This window comes from Eleutherodactylus coqui, chromosome 12, assembly GCF_035609145.1.
Source record: "Eleutherodactylus coqui strain aEleCoq1 chromosome 12, aEleCoq1.hap1, whole genome shotgun sequence".
NCBI classification, from domain to species: domain Eukaryota; kingdom Metazoa; phylum Chordata; class Amphibia; order Anura; family Eleutherodactylidae; genus Eleutherodactylus; species Eleutherodactylus coqui.
The window spans coordinates 70,637,697-70,653,844 of record NC_089848.1 but is presented as its reverse complement, the minus strand read 5'-3'; the positions used below and the strand labels follow the sequence as shown (position 1 = coordinate 70,653,844).

The following is a 16,148-nucleotide window of genomic DNA, read 5'->3' as shown; positions in this document are numbered from 1 at the left end:
GTGGTACCCCAGAGCGCCGTAGAGGGGCGCAATTCATTAATGGTGTGCGCGTTTCACACCAGCAAACCAGCCTTCGTATCTTCTCCCCTCAGTGTCTACATCAGCAAAGCTATTACACAGACTCAAGGTCGTAGCTGTGCAATGCTGTATATACAAGGGCAATGTACTTTACGGGGAGGTTGACTATATATACCCCCGGTGCTATACATATAGTGCTGGGTATATATGTACAGTAGGGTGCTTTGCCTAGTGATGCACCTATAAAGTAGAGTGCTACATATTTAGGGGTAGTCCTGTGTATGTAAGGGCAGACGTCCTGTGTAGGGACAGTGCTGAGTATATAGGTACGGTCTTGTGTATATAAGGACAGTGTACTTTAAAGGGGCAGTTCTGTTTATTAGGCAGTGCTGTATATAGGGGAGGGCTCTGTGCTCTGGTGTAAGCATTCCTGCACGCACTCAGTGATATCTCAGCCGGTTGCACAGATCATGAGACAGAGGTATGTGCTGCTACTTGTGTTACTGTATCCAGCTCTCTGTGTGTCAGTGGAGATATGCGCATTCTGTGGATAGAAGAGGATTGTGGGAGACACATTGGGACATGATGGGGGATACATTGTGACATGTTGATGAACACACTGACATTTTAGGAGATACATTGTGACATGATGGCGAACACATTGTGACATGTTAAGAGATAGACTGTGACATGTTGGGTGATACATTGTGACGGCACTGAACACATTGTAATATTGTTGGAGTTACATTATTACATGGTGATGGACAGAAACTTGGTAGCGTGGTGGCGGACAAATTGTGACATGGTGGAGGATACACTGTGACATGGTGAAGAATATATTGTGACATAGTGGGGCATACCCTATGACATAGAATACCGTAGTATGGGATACTATGTGATATGATGCGGAATCCATAGTGATATGGTGGTGGATACATTGTCACATACTGGGGTATGCGTTGTGACAGGTGGAATGATACATTGTGATAGGTTAGGGGACGCATTGTAACATTGTGTAGAATACATTGTGACATGTTGGGGTATGCATTGGGAAATGTTGAGTGATACATTCTGATATGGTGGTGAACACATTGTAATATGTTAGGGGACACATTGTAACATTGTGTGGGATACACTGTGACATGGTGTAGAATACATTGTGACATAGTGGGGCATACCCTATGACATACTATACCGTAGTACGGGGTACAATGTGACATGATGTGGAATGCATTGTGACATGGTGGTGAGTACATTGTCACATATTGGGTATGCATTGTTACATGTTGAGTGATATATTGTGATATGGTGGCAAATATATGTTAGGGGACACATTGTAACATTATGTAGGATTCACTGTGACATAGTGTAGAATACATTGTGACATGGTGCGGAATCCATTGTGACATGTTGGGGTATGCATTGGGACCTGTTGAGTGATACATTGTAACACGGTGAGAAATACATTCTAATACGTCGAGGGAAAAATTATTGTGACGGGGTGGCAGACACATTGTGATAAGTTGGGGGATTCATTGTGACATATTAGACATATTGTGAATTCTCAGGGGTTATACAGTACTAGCTGATATACCCGGCTTCGCCCGAGTTATATATATATATCTCCCACACTCTGCTTGACTCCACACTATTGCCAAATCACTGCAAAACGTCTGGTTGGGTCCTTGAAGTGCACCAGCCGGGTGGTTTTTGCTGCGCTATCTGGGAACAGTGTATAATAGAGGAAGAGAAACTGAGCGCTGTAATTTATAGGATTTAGTGAGGGATTTCTGAGTAAACAACAGAGTAAATCCTGACAGCACTCCTAGGACGGACAGTGAGAGTCCTGATATCCCCCTTTACACAGGCTGATTGATAGCTTCCCCTGTAGCAGTGTGTGACAACAGAAGACTGTCAATCACTGTATTGGGCAAAGGAAGTACAAGATCACTCCTGAGAGTCCTGTGAGGACGTACTCTGCTGTTGGCTGGGTGCACACTGCCCATGTGTGCCAGTTGCATCCGAGATGCTCGGGCACAAGTGGCATCAGACAGCACATGGATACCTGTCTGTGTGCTGTCTGATTTACACACATACATTAGTATGTCATATTTCTCACCCGTCCATGATACGAACAGAAATTGGACCTGCAATGAGTGCTTTCATGCAGACCATCGGTCTGTGTGAAAAAACGTTAATGTGCATGTAGAGGTGACCATGCCCTGTTTTTCTCATGTTTAGCTCATTTTTTTGTGTTTTAGGAGGGGCTGCCACACTTGGGCCAAAAACACATGGGCGTATGCGCAACTACATTCGCCGCTACGGAGCGTAGTTGTGCATGAACCAGGGTTTTCTCTTTTTAATTGGGCCATTCCAACTCCGCGCCACAGCGCGACTTTGAAAAAAGAGCGAGAAGATAGGTCCTGCCATGTCTTTCTCTCACATTGTTAATACCATATATAGGATAAGTCCTATCTTCTCTCGCCTGTACTATTACTGGGCGACAATACCGCTAATGAAAACAAAATCATTGAAATGAATGGTTTGGTTTTGTCCCGTTATGCGGCCGTGATCATCACCTGCATGTGAAGAAGCCCTTCGTGATGAGTCATTCAGTGATGAGGGAGTCAGTCAGGGCTTTCACATTTATATATACAGATGCGAGTTAGATTCTCCTCAGTATATACACATAAGGGCTTCTTCACATTGGTGTGTTTTAGTCCGGTGTGCGATGGTGATAATCACGGCCACATAAAGGGATGAAACCATTGATTTCAGTGGTTTTGTTTTCATTAGCTGTATTATTGCCCGTTAATAGTACGGAGCGAGAAAAATAGGACTTGCCCTATATATAGTAAGAACTGTGTGCTGGAAAGATAGGGCAGGACTCTATGGCGTGGACTTTGAATGGCCTGATAAAACAAACATGAAAAACCCTGGTTCATGCACAACTACGCTCCGTAGCGGCAAGCGTAGTTGCGCATTCGCCCGTGTTTTTGCCCTATGGGTGGGGTAGATTCTCCTCAGTATGCAAATAGAGATGAGACATTCTCCTCAGTATATACACAGAGTTGTGAGGTAGATTCTCCTCAGCATATACACATAAAGGTGAAGTAGATAATCAAGTTGCAACCTCTTCACTTTTGCTATTGTCATACCGCATTTCCAAGATTCGCGTTTTGATCGCAAATTATTGTGGTTGGACAATGAATTTCTCAAAAGGACCTGCTTAGTTCACCTCTACGACCGAAAGGTGTGCAGCAAATCATTTCCCTAGGCTCTATGGTTTCTGAGAAAAGAATCTCATGTATTGCAGATATTTGCAGTTCCAACTGAATAATCAAGTTGCGCCCCCCTTCCTTTTTCAATTTAGAATGTTTGTGGCAAACTTCAAATTTGTTCGACAGCGGGAAGTTAGAGAATTACTGATGAGTCAGTCAGTCTGTGAGTGAATTGGGCTTTCGAGATTCGCATTTTGATCGCAAATTATTGCAGTTGGACATTGAATTTCTCAAAAAGGCCTGCTTAGTACGCTTCCACAACCTAAAGGTAGTGTGTATGCAAAAAAATCATTTCCCTAGGCTCTACGGTTTCTGAGAAAAGAACTCTCTCATGTATCGTGTTTTTAATGCTTCAAATTGAATAATCAAGTGGCGACCCCTTTACTTTTCCTATTTAGGACCTAAAGAATGGTTGTGCCAAATTTCACATTTGTGTGACATTGGGAAGTTAGAGAATTAGTGGTGAGTGCGTGAGTTACTGAGTGAGGGTTTTCGCTTAGATAGCTAGACAGACAGATATCGGAGCTCAACGTCCCTCCTACTATCATATCTTGTTCTCAGATAGGACAGTGGAAATATCCTTGCAGGTTCCTTATATCTCGTGTGTGATTCTTGTGTAATTCTTTACATTTCAGTCTATAAAAGAATAGTTTGTGTTTTTTTACTAAATGTTGAAGCTGTCCTATTCTGTTTTTAGATGGCAGGCAGAGGCAAAGTCATAGCTGTTTGCAGTACACCAAACCTTTATTGCGTGTAACTGACACTCCAGCAGGAGGGTGCTACACTTTCAGCTTTTAGCTGCCAGGGCTTTTTAAACATTCTGCACCTCTGGTAGCCAAAACTAATTTTCTCAGTTTTGACATGTACAAATAAAACCTAAATTACAAGATAAAGAGTCATACTAAGGCTGCTTTCACACCTGCGTTAGGACTCGGTTCAAGGTTTCTGTCTCTCTGCTCCGTTTTTGAAGGAGAGAAACTAAAATCAAACTGAAAAAACAGATGTTTTTTTCCCCATTAAAAAAACGAAAAGGCTTCCATTTGGTCAGAGTTCCGTTTTTATGGACGGAAAAATAATGCTGCAGATTATGCGATTTTTCCAACCAAAAAAACAGAAACCTGACAAAATAGAAGCAAACGGAAGTGTTTCTGTTTAATTTCCATTTTTTTGGAAACTCCATTCGAATTAATGTGGAAAAAAACTGATTTTTTTTTTCAAGTTAATTTCAGTTTCTCTCTTCCAAAAACGGAGTAGAGAAACAGGAACCCTGAACAGACCCTAACACAGGTGTTAAAGCAACCTATCCCCCATACCCATATGTTCTCTAAAAGTAGACACCTGGCACAGTGTCAAAATGCCACTCAGCACTTTATACACACAGGAACCTTCATGCAACATTGAATCAAAGTGTAATTTAAAAAAAACAATGCTTAAAAATTTAGACTCGTGGTTAAAAGTGTGACCCAAGCAGAAAATGAGATATATAATACCTCCTAAAGATAAAAGTTCAATAAGTGCAAAGTTCATATACACCAAATTGGCCCATGTCTACATGCACAGCGCTAAAAAAAATTACCAGAACTAGAAAGGCCAAAAATCTGGTCTTAAGCTACAGTAAACATTTTTTAAAAAACTAAAATATAGGAATTACACTCCTTGAAAAATAAGTGCACCCCTTATTACGTATATGTTTACTGACAATATACAAATTGCGGATGTCTTGATGGGCTGTTTACAGCTATGTTCACCTTCATGTAACTTTGTGACAAACAGGAATTACTTTATTAAAAAAATCTTTGAAAGCATTTACTCCTCACACTCATATAGAACTATATAGACAAAAAGAATAGATCCAGGTGTGCAAATTTTATCTATACCTCAATCATCTATATCTACAATAGTATGTGCTCTCACAAGTGCCAAACCAGGAGCCACGTAATATCTGGCTGTTAAGAATATATACTTCTCACAACAAACAGCCACTATGTTACCAAAATCTAAATCTTTTTGAGAGCACAAAGCATACTGTCTATAAAATTACAGCTTAGTAATTTATACACACAACCACCTTCATGCAACTTTGCATCAAACAGTGATTATAAGCAAAAATGTCATGAAAATTCTAATTTGCAACTAAAATTTGTACTCAAGTGGACCTCTTATACAATCAAGATGTATTCTGCAAAAATCTGTAAGATAGGAGGCGTTCATAAATACCACATGTCTATCTTCACAGGTGCATATGTTAAAAAAATGCCAAACCTGCATTAATGCACTAACTTAATTTTGCATGCAAATTAAACTGGGGGTGAAATAGGTATATCATTTCCCAGCCCCTATACAAATCGTAACCCTGTAAATCCCCAAATCTAATGTAATGGGTTAACCAAGACCACTTTCAGACAAGTGTAAAACAGGGGCACTTTTGCTCCCATATTTTGAGCATGAGACTCGAATCTCCTACAGCTCGTCAGAACCAGAGCTAAAGCACAATAACTGTGATGAACCATAAGAGGTTTAGGTGTTGTGTCTGTAAAACAAGCACAAAAGCACCCATATTATGCTGAAGGCAGCCAAATACTGACTTTTTTGTGGAAAAAATGAAAACGATTGTTTATGGTGACAGTGGGGTAAAATGTCTGTTCTGACTGAAGTAAAACTTTTTCAGATGTATTAGACATTTTTTTCTATGGCTAATGATTATCGCTATGACTGTTGCATGTAATGGATGCTGCTAGCGAAGCGTTCAGCATATTTTATGATAAAGGTCAGGTACAAACAGACATTTTCTCATGACTTTGCTGAAAGAAAAAAAGACCCCCAAATCTGATTGATTGGAGGGGTGATAATATGAACAAAAATCCATGTTACCCCCTACCCATGGATAATCTATGGTTGTACAGGAGCGTCTGATCTTCATCTCTTCTCTCTCCTGCAGCCTGTCAGCCGCTGCTCCTCCTTACACTTAAATCAAAGCTGCATGATAGGATGTCACTTCAACTTGTTCTATTTCAAACTATGTAGCAGTTAGAGAATCAATATTTATCTTGTTTCTAAGCTCATTGTCTTTAAAACAAGACCAAATTTGATTCTCTAGATGTAATTCAACTTGAGATCAAGTTGGAAGTGAGAGTTGCAGTTAAATGCAGTTCTCACTTTATTTTCTTCTAACGTCATATATCTCGGGTTGTATTACGGATAGAACCGCGATCCTGGCTAAGATTCCTGGCTTTAACACAAGCATAAAATCAATGTTTTAGTTGCCTACAGCCTGAGATACAGCCATTAGTAGCAAGGACATATCTCACACTCTCTTGCCTTCTGAAATGCCTGTAAATTATAGGAAAAGCCAATTCAACCCAGGCCTGGAAAATTAAAAGCCAAAACTTTATTCTTATTAGTTTAGGAAAAAATATTTGAATTGCAAACACAACACAAAAAGCTTTGTTGACGCGTTTCTGACATTACACCGCCCCAAGTCTAATAGAAAGCGCGTGCACAAGAACCTGAAAAGAATCAAAATTTTGTGTGTCACATGACTTCACTGGGTGACAGCACTGGATCGCAGGAGCGGGCGATTTTAAAAAATACATCACCCGGCTCCCTGTCACATCCACTAGCAGCACAATAACTTAAGTTTACGGTGTTGTGGGGACATGACAGGTTCCCTTCAAGGTTTATATGGCGAGGAGGTAGAGGGAAAGTATGGGTGACAGGGAAGGTGGCATGTCTACACATGAAATTAGGTAGACTGGGAATTCCTAATCCATTGGTTTATTATAAAACAGCCACTTTGGAACTCATTAGGGAATTGTGGCAAGAAAATATAGTTCTGCCCTGAGTTCATTGAGAGGCCTCTATCCTAAAAGATCACTGGAAATTGAAACAGATTCCAAAATGTGAAAGTTTAGGTTGCCTACCTTCAAAAATAATTTCTGACTCATTGAGGATTTGCTAATTCATGCACAAAGATTGTGGAGCCGAGGACAAAAACTTTGCTTAGTGATTTTGAATGGATTGCTTTTATCATTTGATGCCAATGTGGGAAGATTACGTGTAGAAGATAAGAGGGATCAACTCTGGCAGATCTGTGCCACGATGACCAATTATGTTTGATTGGGGTGATCCAGCAGAAATATGGGGTTCAGAGGGGAGACTTTTTGGGGATGTCTCAGCTGAGGAGCTTAACCGGGCTTTTGATAGGGAGCCGAGTGATGTATTTTTTATACTCACCCACAATCCAATGATGTCCAACTCTGAGGTGCGCGCACTCTTCTATATATGTCAATGGGAAAGCGCACGCATGGGACCGTGAAAAGAGTCAGATTTTCGTGCCGCATGCAGAATTCAGAAGGGGTCACTGCTAGATTGTGGTCATCTCTTGCAGCTGTCTATTCAATGGCACACCTGCTCACTCGACTCTATCATTGCCGACACTGGTCAGACAGGAGACTCCCATTCCTCCTGCACCCTCTGGCACCGCAGTCACTGTCTCCGTTGCTCATCTCCAGTCGGTGTCTCTGTCCAGGTCTGGTGTACTGGACCCGGTGTGCAGCCATATTTACACAGAGCACCTGCTTGCCATATACAGGAGGTCCAACCCACAGCAGTGGCATGTGGCCACTCCATGCGGCATATGCTCTACAAATGCATACTAGTGGTGTCACCACTTGTCATAATGGAGGTGGCATCTAATAATTGTTCTGTTTCAATTTTTTTAATGAATTTTTAATAAATGTAACAGATAACATTGTACAGAATTGTGATGTTATGAACGGAAGTAGTTTTAGGAAACCTAATAAACGATCAGGTGAATTAGATTGTAGGGTCCAGAGACGGGAATTCCTTAATAGCTAGGGAGTAGATACAGAGAGATGATGAGCATCACTCAAGGGTCCAGAAGCAGACACATGTGGTATCTACTTGAGAGGCTGGTAATCATCAGCATCGGCCCAAGCACATATATTTTATTCTGCTCAGCTTATGCAGAGTACTTCTGCTTGTGCAGAAGCACCATCTATCGGCTAGTATAAGTAATAGTGCCGCCACTGTAATACACATATTCACTGCCTGGCATCCTATCTGCAATTCTCAGAGTGGCAGGGGCACTCATAACTCACGGTGGCAGCATTGTAGTGGGATCACTGCTCAGTTTCTTGATCGGTGAGTTCTCCTATGGAGGATGGATTCTTTCACTACCTTACAGAACTTGTCATAGACATGGTCATTTTGGAGATACCCTCTTCACTCCTGTATTGTTTATATAGAGAGTGCAGCAATACACTTGATGCGGGTTCGAGTTAAAAGTGTGCTAGGACCTAAGCACAAAGGTGAATTCAGGTTCTCCCCCGAACCGAATACACACAATCACCAACATAAGTAAATATCAGCTCTCGGGTAGTACTTAGGACTATTTTTAGATCTTTTCTTTTTTTGGATTGCATTTACAGACTGTTATCCATGTACAAAACAACAACAGCCCAAGCAGGTCAGAATCAGGTCAGAAAGTCAACATTCAGGAAATGCGTTTTGAGTTTTTCCACAGTCAAACTCAGTTATTGAGTCATCAGCAGAAACCTCTTATGTTAATTCTGCCTCGATAGACCTATCTACAATCATATTTAGGCGACTCTCCCCCATTGTCCTCCCTAATGATATTATGTCTCTATCTGTGCTATTGAAAATAAAGGCTCATTTACACGCAAAGATAATCGTTCAAAAGATAGGTTTTGAGTGATTGTTTTGCATAAACTGCTCATGGACACTAATGTCCATTAGAAGCTTATCACCTTCATTTGCATGTAAATGAGCCTCCAGACCTATATGCAGAGAATAGCAGGTGGCAAGTTCTCTGCATACAGCTCCTTTGTTCTGCTACAGGGCTACAAGCTGAATACGATGTAATCAGTGCTCCCATGGAGGATACAGCACTATGGACAGTCAACACACATGCTGTCTGTGTTATCTTCTCTCTAGCTGAACGATGGATTTTATGCTCACCTAAAAACCATCGTTCAGCTGAAGAGTGAAAGATCGGAGCATTTACACACAATGATTATCACTCAAAGGATGGCTTTAGAGCGTATTTTGAGCAATAATCGTTGCATGTAAAATCCTGTTTTCTCTATGTGCAGTGTATAGGAGTTACATAACAGCAGGCTCCTCTGACCAGTTTTGAGAGAACTGAAAATCAGAGATACAGCCTGCAGAGGAGAGAAGTGGTGATAAATGTAGGATACAAGTCATTTAATGGCCAAATATGCTATACGCCATGTAGCAGCTTATTCTGAAAAGTGCAGGTATGCTTAAACCGTTTCCTTTCCTTGTTTTCTATTCTCACAGACTCACTCACAGACATAGCCACGCACAACACAACTCAGCAGTCCATGCATGCATGATATTTACACGTGGGAAGCTGCAAAATGTGAATATGAAAAAGTGGTAGTTCATGTTGCCTGCTTTTTCTAACAATCTCAATTTCCAAAGACTTAAAGCTTTTTGTTATAATTTTGTAAAACAATATAAGTCTTTCTTCACTATTTTTAAAAACATTTTTTTACATCTTCCTGGACCTCCCTGGTTCTAGGCCCTAGGCGTGTGTAGCTTTGAATGACCCTGACTTTATGACAGCTGCAATGAATAGGAATCAACTGATAGAGAATTCTCATATTCTTTTACAGTCCCCAAAAAGTGATGGTATACACCCCACCCCTAAAGAGTAGGGAGTGACAGGGGAGCACCATGCAGAGCATAATCGGCATGTATATTACTCTCCTGCCGTAGCTAGCCATCCACAGCTGTCCCTCATGCACCAATGATGATGATGAGATGACTCTGCTGACCCTGTCTCAAATGATAAGACGACTCCTCCATCCCACCTTCTAATCATGAGATAAGAGCAGATCCCACCCTCTAATAATAATAATGGGATAACTTTAACTGTGCCCTCAAAAGTAAGGGCAAAGTAAACTTTATCCCTGTCCACGCAGCAAAGCTGATAAATGAGCTGTAGAAAACTCGAAATGTCAGCCTATAGTGCTCTAGTGGCAGGTGTGAAAACAGCAAGATTTCAAGACCTTCACTGTACTAATCTGTTGCAAGGAATATGCCGGATGTACATTACACAAATAGAAAGTATGTATGGCTCAACATATATTTGACTCCAATTGCTCCTCGGGTATATTGAGATGTTCCCTACCTACAGCATCCAGAGATTTTTTTGAAATCCGCCAAGGGAATACATTGTCATTTAAAGTTCTTGGCATTGAAGGGGTGTGCCATCCAGCTAGGAATAGAGATTGGTTTTTAAAAATTGCTTTCAATAGAGGCTTATTGGATTATGTGGCTACAAACCAGATTTCCACATGGTATTAACTTTAGATCTGATCTTATGTTTATATGCTAAGTTTTTAAAATTGTTTTTCATTGTTTCTTATGCATTTCATTTCCTCATTATCTATTCATTAGTAGGAGGGGTCATACTTTTGTTATGTCATATCCTGTTACCTTTAAATTACTTGCGTCTTGTACAGGCTATAAACTATGATTAAGGCTTAGTTTTCTTGCCGAGATTTTAACTTTCTTATGGATACATTCTAATAAATATTCATTTTTTTTAAGAGACATGTTGGACCAATATACCATATATATACACACACCGAGTATAAGCCGAGTTTTTCAGCACATTTTTTTGTACTGAAAAAGCCTATACTTGAGTCAGAGTCAGGGAAGGGTAAAAAAAAACAACAACTTTATGCTCACCTCCGAGCCGGTGTCTGTATCCCGGCGGCGGTGTGGAAAACTGCTTCAATTTCTCTGCTCCCGGCGGCAGTGCGGCAAGTTGCTGGAATCCTCCCCGCTGTCATCTACTGCCGTCCTCTCTGCTCGGCTCTATCATCCCCCTCCATCAGGATGTGATTGGCTGTGAATGATCGAGCTCCGGATGTGATTGGATGGCGCTCGATCCAATCACAGCGCTGACAGTGCTGGATTTGAAAGCCGAGCAGGGAGATTACAGCGGGGTGGGGGGGTGGGGATTCTAAAGCAGCTTGCCGCACGCAGAGAGGACGGCGAGAGATGACAGCGGGGAGGATTCCAGCAGCTTTCCGCACCGCTGCTGGGGACACAGACGGCGGTTGGGAGGGGAGTATGGAGGTTTCTTTTTTTACCCAGTATATACTCGAGTATAGCTCGGCTTATACTCGGGTGGGCTAAGACTCAAGTACATACAGTACATCTTTTTTACCTACAACTATATCAATACACAAGGGACGTATGCATGCAGGATTTTTTCAAGGATGGGGTGTCTTTCTTCTTACCTACTTTTTTCCTTTACAACAACTTAATCTACTTACCATCTGACTACACGGAAGCGCTATGACTTGGAGACAGTATTGTTCACTTCACAGTAAGTAAATAGTAAGTTGCTGACTGCAGGACATCATTGTCATGTGACTAAGAATAACATTGATGAACTGAGAACACTTACTGAGGACACCGACAGTGGGCAATATTGTTCACTTATTGAGAAGTCTTGCAAGAGGTCTCTCAAGAGGACAGAGCAAGCTTGCTGACCGTCCTCGGAACGTACAGCCAGCAATGTTCTTCAGAGTAATAAATTAGAGATTTGCCCCTTATTTGGTGTACGATGAGTGTAAAGAATAACTTTGTTAGGGAGGCAAATCCGAGTCAACACTGGTTCAAGCAAAACGGGTCAAACATAATCTTGTACAACCCCAATTCCAAAAAAGTTGGGATGCTGTATGAAATATAAATAAATGTAATGAAAAAAAGGAATGCAATTTCTCATAATAGAACACATATTAAAGGTGAAAGGTGAGACATATTTCCATTTCATTTAAAAAAAATGTAACTCATTCAGAAACGGATGTCAGCAACACATCTAAAAAAAAGTTGGGACAGGGTTAATAAAAGACTGGAAAAGTAAGTAGTATTAATGAAAAACAGCTGGATAATCAATTTTCTACCAAGTCACATGACTGTATAAATAGAACATGTTAGAGAGGCAGAGTCTCTCGGAAGCAAAAATGGTCAGAAGTTCACCAATCTGTGAAAAACTGCATCTAAAAATTGTAACAATTTCAGAAAAATGTTCCTCAATGTAAAATTGTGCAGACTTTGAATATCTCACAATCTACAGTACATAATATCATCAAAAGATTCAGAGAATCTGGAGAAAATCATGATCAGTAGTGGATCTTCGAGATCTATGGGTCCTCAGGCGGCACTGTATTAAAAACAGGCATGATTCTGTAATGCAAATCACTGTATGGGCTCAGGAATATTTCCAAAAACATTGTTTGTGAACACAGTTGGTCGTGCAATCCACAAATGCAAGTTAAAGCTGTACTACGGAGAGATGAATCCATATATCAACACAATCCAGAAATGCCAAAGTTAATTTAAAATAGACTGAGGCAAAATGGAAAGCTGTTCTGTGGTCAGATGAATCAAAATTTGAAATTATTTTTGAAAATCACGGTTGTCCTGTCCTTCGGAGGAGGGGGACCATCCAGCTTGTTATCAGTGCACAGTTTAAAAGCCTGCATCTCTAATGGTACGGGTTGCAATAGTGTCTGGGCAGTGGCATGGGCAGTTTACACATCTTGAAAGGCACTAGCAATGCTGAGCAGTATATGCTCCCATCCAGACAATATCTCTTTCAAGGAAGGCCTTGCATATTTCAGCAAGGACAGGGCTAAACCAAATACTGCATTCACCACAATAACATGGCTCCATAGAAAAAGATTTGGGGTGCTGAACCGGCCGCCTGCAGTCCAGGCCTTTCACCAATAGAAGACATTTGACGCATTATGAAATGAAAAATCCATCAAAGACGACCCAGAACTGCCGAGCAGCAAGTATCCAACATCAGACAAGAATGGGGCAACATTCCTCTACGAAAAACTCCCAGAAGAGGGGATAGTACACAATGGTAGATATGCCCTGTCCCAACTTTTGTGAGATGCGTTGCAGCCATCAATTTCTAAATTCGTTTTTTCTTAGAATGAAATGGAAAAATGTCTCACTTTCACCTTCTGAAATGTATTCTATGTTCGACTGTGAATAAAATATACGGTAGTTATGTATTTCCAAATCAGCTTTTTTGGAATGTGGGTTGTATACAGTGATATGGAGCATGCTAGTATAATTTGGGCATCTTCTGTATATAATTATATATGTATAGCTGGTATAAGTTATACATCTTGTACATACCGTGTTTCCCCGAAAATAAGACAGTGTCTTATATTAATTTTTGTTCAAAAAGGTTTAACTTAGCTGCCTGGATACTATTTAAATTGACGCTTTTAATTAACTGTTAGCAGGGCTTAATTTTGGAGTAGGGCTTATATTTCAAGCATCCTCAAAAAGCCTGGAAAATCATGCTATGTCTTATTTTCAGGGTATGTCTTATTTTCAGGGAAACAGGGTAGTAGTCAGAAGGGAAGCAGCATCTGTGCAGTGAGCAAGGTGTGGCGGTCTATACGCACCAAGTCACGCCAGATCTCACCTGACTTGGTGCTACTGGTAGTTGTCACGGAGTCTGTCTGCAGCCTATAAGTCTCTGGGTGCTTGTTTTTCTCCAGCACTATCCTTTTCTTCCCACTTGTCTCTCAGCATACTACTTTCTCCTGCTTGCTTGCATTTCCAGTCCAGCCCCTAAAAACCTACCCTCTCCTGTTCCTGATGGGCTGGGGTTCAGCTTTGTTTTCCACACTCCTCTCTGCCCCGTCCACAGCTCTAGACATAGGCAATGGGGCGGGTACTCTATATATACATTCAAGGATCAGCACTCCTAGGATGAGGGGAGGGGTAAGCTCAGGCAGCTGGCAAAACAAAGAAAAAAGAACTACTCCAGCCATGGGATGGTTTTAAAGGCTATGTACACCTTTGCACTCTCCTTTTTTCATCAATTTGGTTTTGGAAATGAAGACTTATTTTAGTTGGTTTTCATCAAAAATTTCAGTTTGATTTCTATACTTATATTGTTTTCCAAGGCACTGCAGACTAGAGGACTGAAATCTTAGCAAATTATATTAGTCACAGTAAACTGACAGCTTCCCCCCTAGCCCGCTTCCTTGTTGTGAACGTGTATTCAGTGCCTCTCCACTGAGCTATTTCAGGGATATGATAGTGCCAGGGAATGGTGGAGGAGATCAGAAGGACAGAACAGAGAAACCTACTATTACAGAGGGCTGTAATTCAATTTGAGTGAATTTTCTGCTCTTTTCAGAAGTAAGGAAGTATGGACCAACAGAGGATGGACAGATTGTTGTGTAGTATTGAGTGTGCATGTGTTATGGTACGCAGCCTCTGAAAGAGGAGAGGGGAAGGAGAGCTGAGCTTGTGCAAGTTCATAAGAGACCAGCTGACCAGTGCTGGGAATGAACCTGAGCCAGAAACTTGAATATAGGAGAGCCTGCAAACCAAGTATGATGCTTTTTAAAATGCATGAGAAGGAAAATGCAATGCAAAAAAACAACAAATAAGTGCATCAATTCTTTTACAGGGACTTAGTAAGATATGTTGGTATTGATTTTTTATGCACAAAGGTTTCCTTAGCCTTTAAGCATGTAACCATACCCATGCATACCCCCCTGCAATATACTTTTTTTTTTAAAGGAATTTTATTTAGCCAGAAATTAACAAGCATATAAACACGTAAACACGGATAGCTGTCACCGCAGGTGTCAGATTCAGCAGATAGTACATATCATGAGAAACAGGGTAGAGATAACCTTTGCCTGCGTACATATACATATTTCTTCTTGGCATGCTATACCTGGCTAGTACTTTTATTTCTTCCCCCCCCCCCCCTTTAAACTCTTAACTTTATCAGTTATTGCTAAACAGTAATTTAACCTTGAATAAATCAGCTGTGATCAATCAGGAAGAAGAGAAAAAAAAAAAAAAGCCCCCAAAAAACCCCAAAAACTTAAACTTAGCCCCCCCCAACCCCTTGGCGCGACTCTCTTAAGAGCAACTGTGGGAATAGAGGAGAAAAAAAATTAGTTTTCTGAGCATAGGGTTTTATCGTAGAAAGCAGATTTAGCAGATGTCTCTCTTTTTTTATCCTTCTCTCTCCCTCACTCCCCCCCTACCGCCTGGCTTGGCTCTCCCGACGCGGTCGCGGGGCAACTCACCCAGCTATCCCAAATCTTGTCGAATTTTTCAGGGCACCCCCTGGCCATGTATGTCAATTTGTACATTGGGATTTCAGCATTAACGACCCGGATCCATGCGCTCCTAGTCGGCCTCCCAGGGTGTTTCCAATTAAGTAGGATCACTTTTTTTGCATAGAAGAGTAACAACTTGTATAATGTACGTGTTGCTGCCGCCACCGGCAGGTCTCCCACAAGCCCAAAGAGGCACGTTCCAGGATGCATGATCCTCGGTGCCCCTAGATGTGTTTCCATGAAGACAAGCACGTCTCTCCAGTATTCCTGTAGGACCGCGCACTCCCAGAACACATGCATGACCGTCCCATCCGCCACCAAACATCGTGGGCACGTTGCAGTAGGGAGCAGGCCCATGGTGCACAACCTGGAGGGGGTATAATATATGCGGTGCAGAAATTTAACTTGGATGAGCTTGTCTCTAGCGCTAACCAGGGGGGGACCAGAGCCACCCAGTATATCCTCGTCCTCCCCTGAGGTCAGGTCAGGAATATCTCCCTCCCATCTCTGTACGGCCCTTTCGCCTAGCGGGGCCAAGCACCGCACCGTGTGGGCATAAAAACTCGACAGCGGTTTGACAAGATTGCACGTCTGCGCCAGGCTCTCCAGCCGTGTCATGGATAGTGGGATAGACAAACCTCCAAACTGAGCC

The 16,148-nt window shown here is 41.6% G+C and overlaps 1 protein-coding gene across 1 annotated transcript in view; it reads left to right on the top strand.

The window, feature by feature from the left end:
* The first annotated feature begins 437 nt into the window (after positions 1–437).
* The window catches only part of SLC4A2 (solute carrier family 4 member 2), a 74,778-nt gene continuing 59,067 nt past the window's right edge, over positions 438–16,148 (top strand). The window contains exon 1 of the mRNA XM_066585090.1: positions 438–499. The gene's annotated coding sequence lies outside the window, so the exon portion shown is untranslated. The remainder of the gene's footprint in view (positions 500–16,148) is intronic.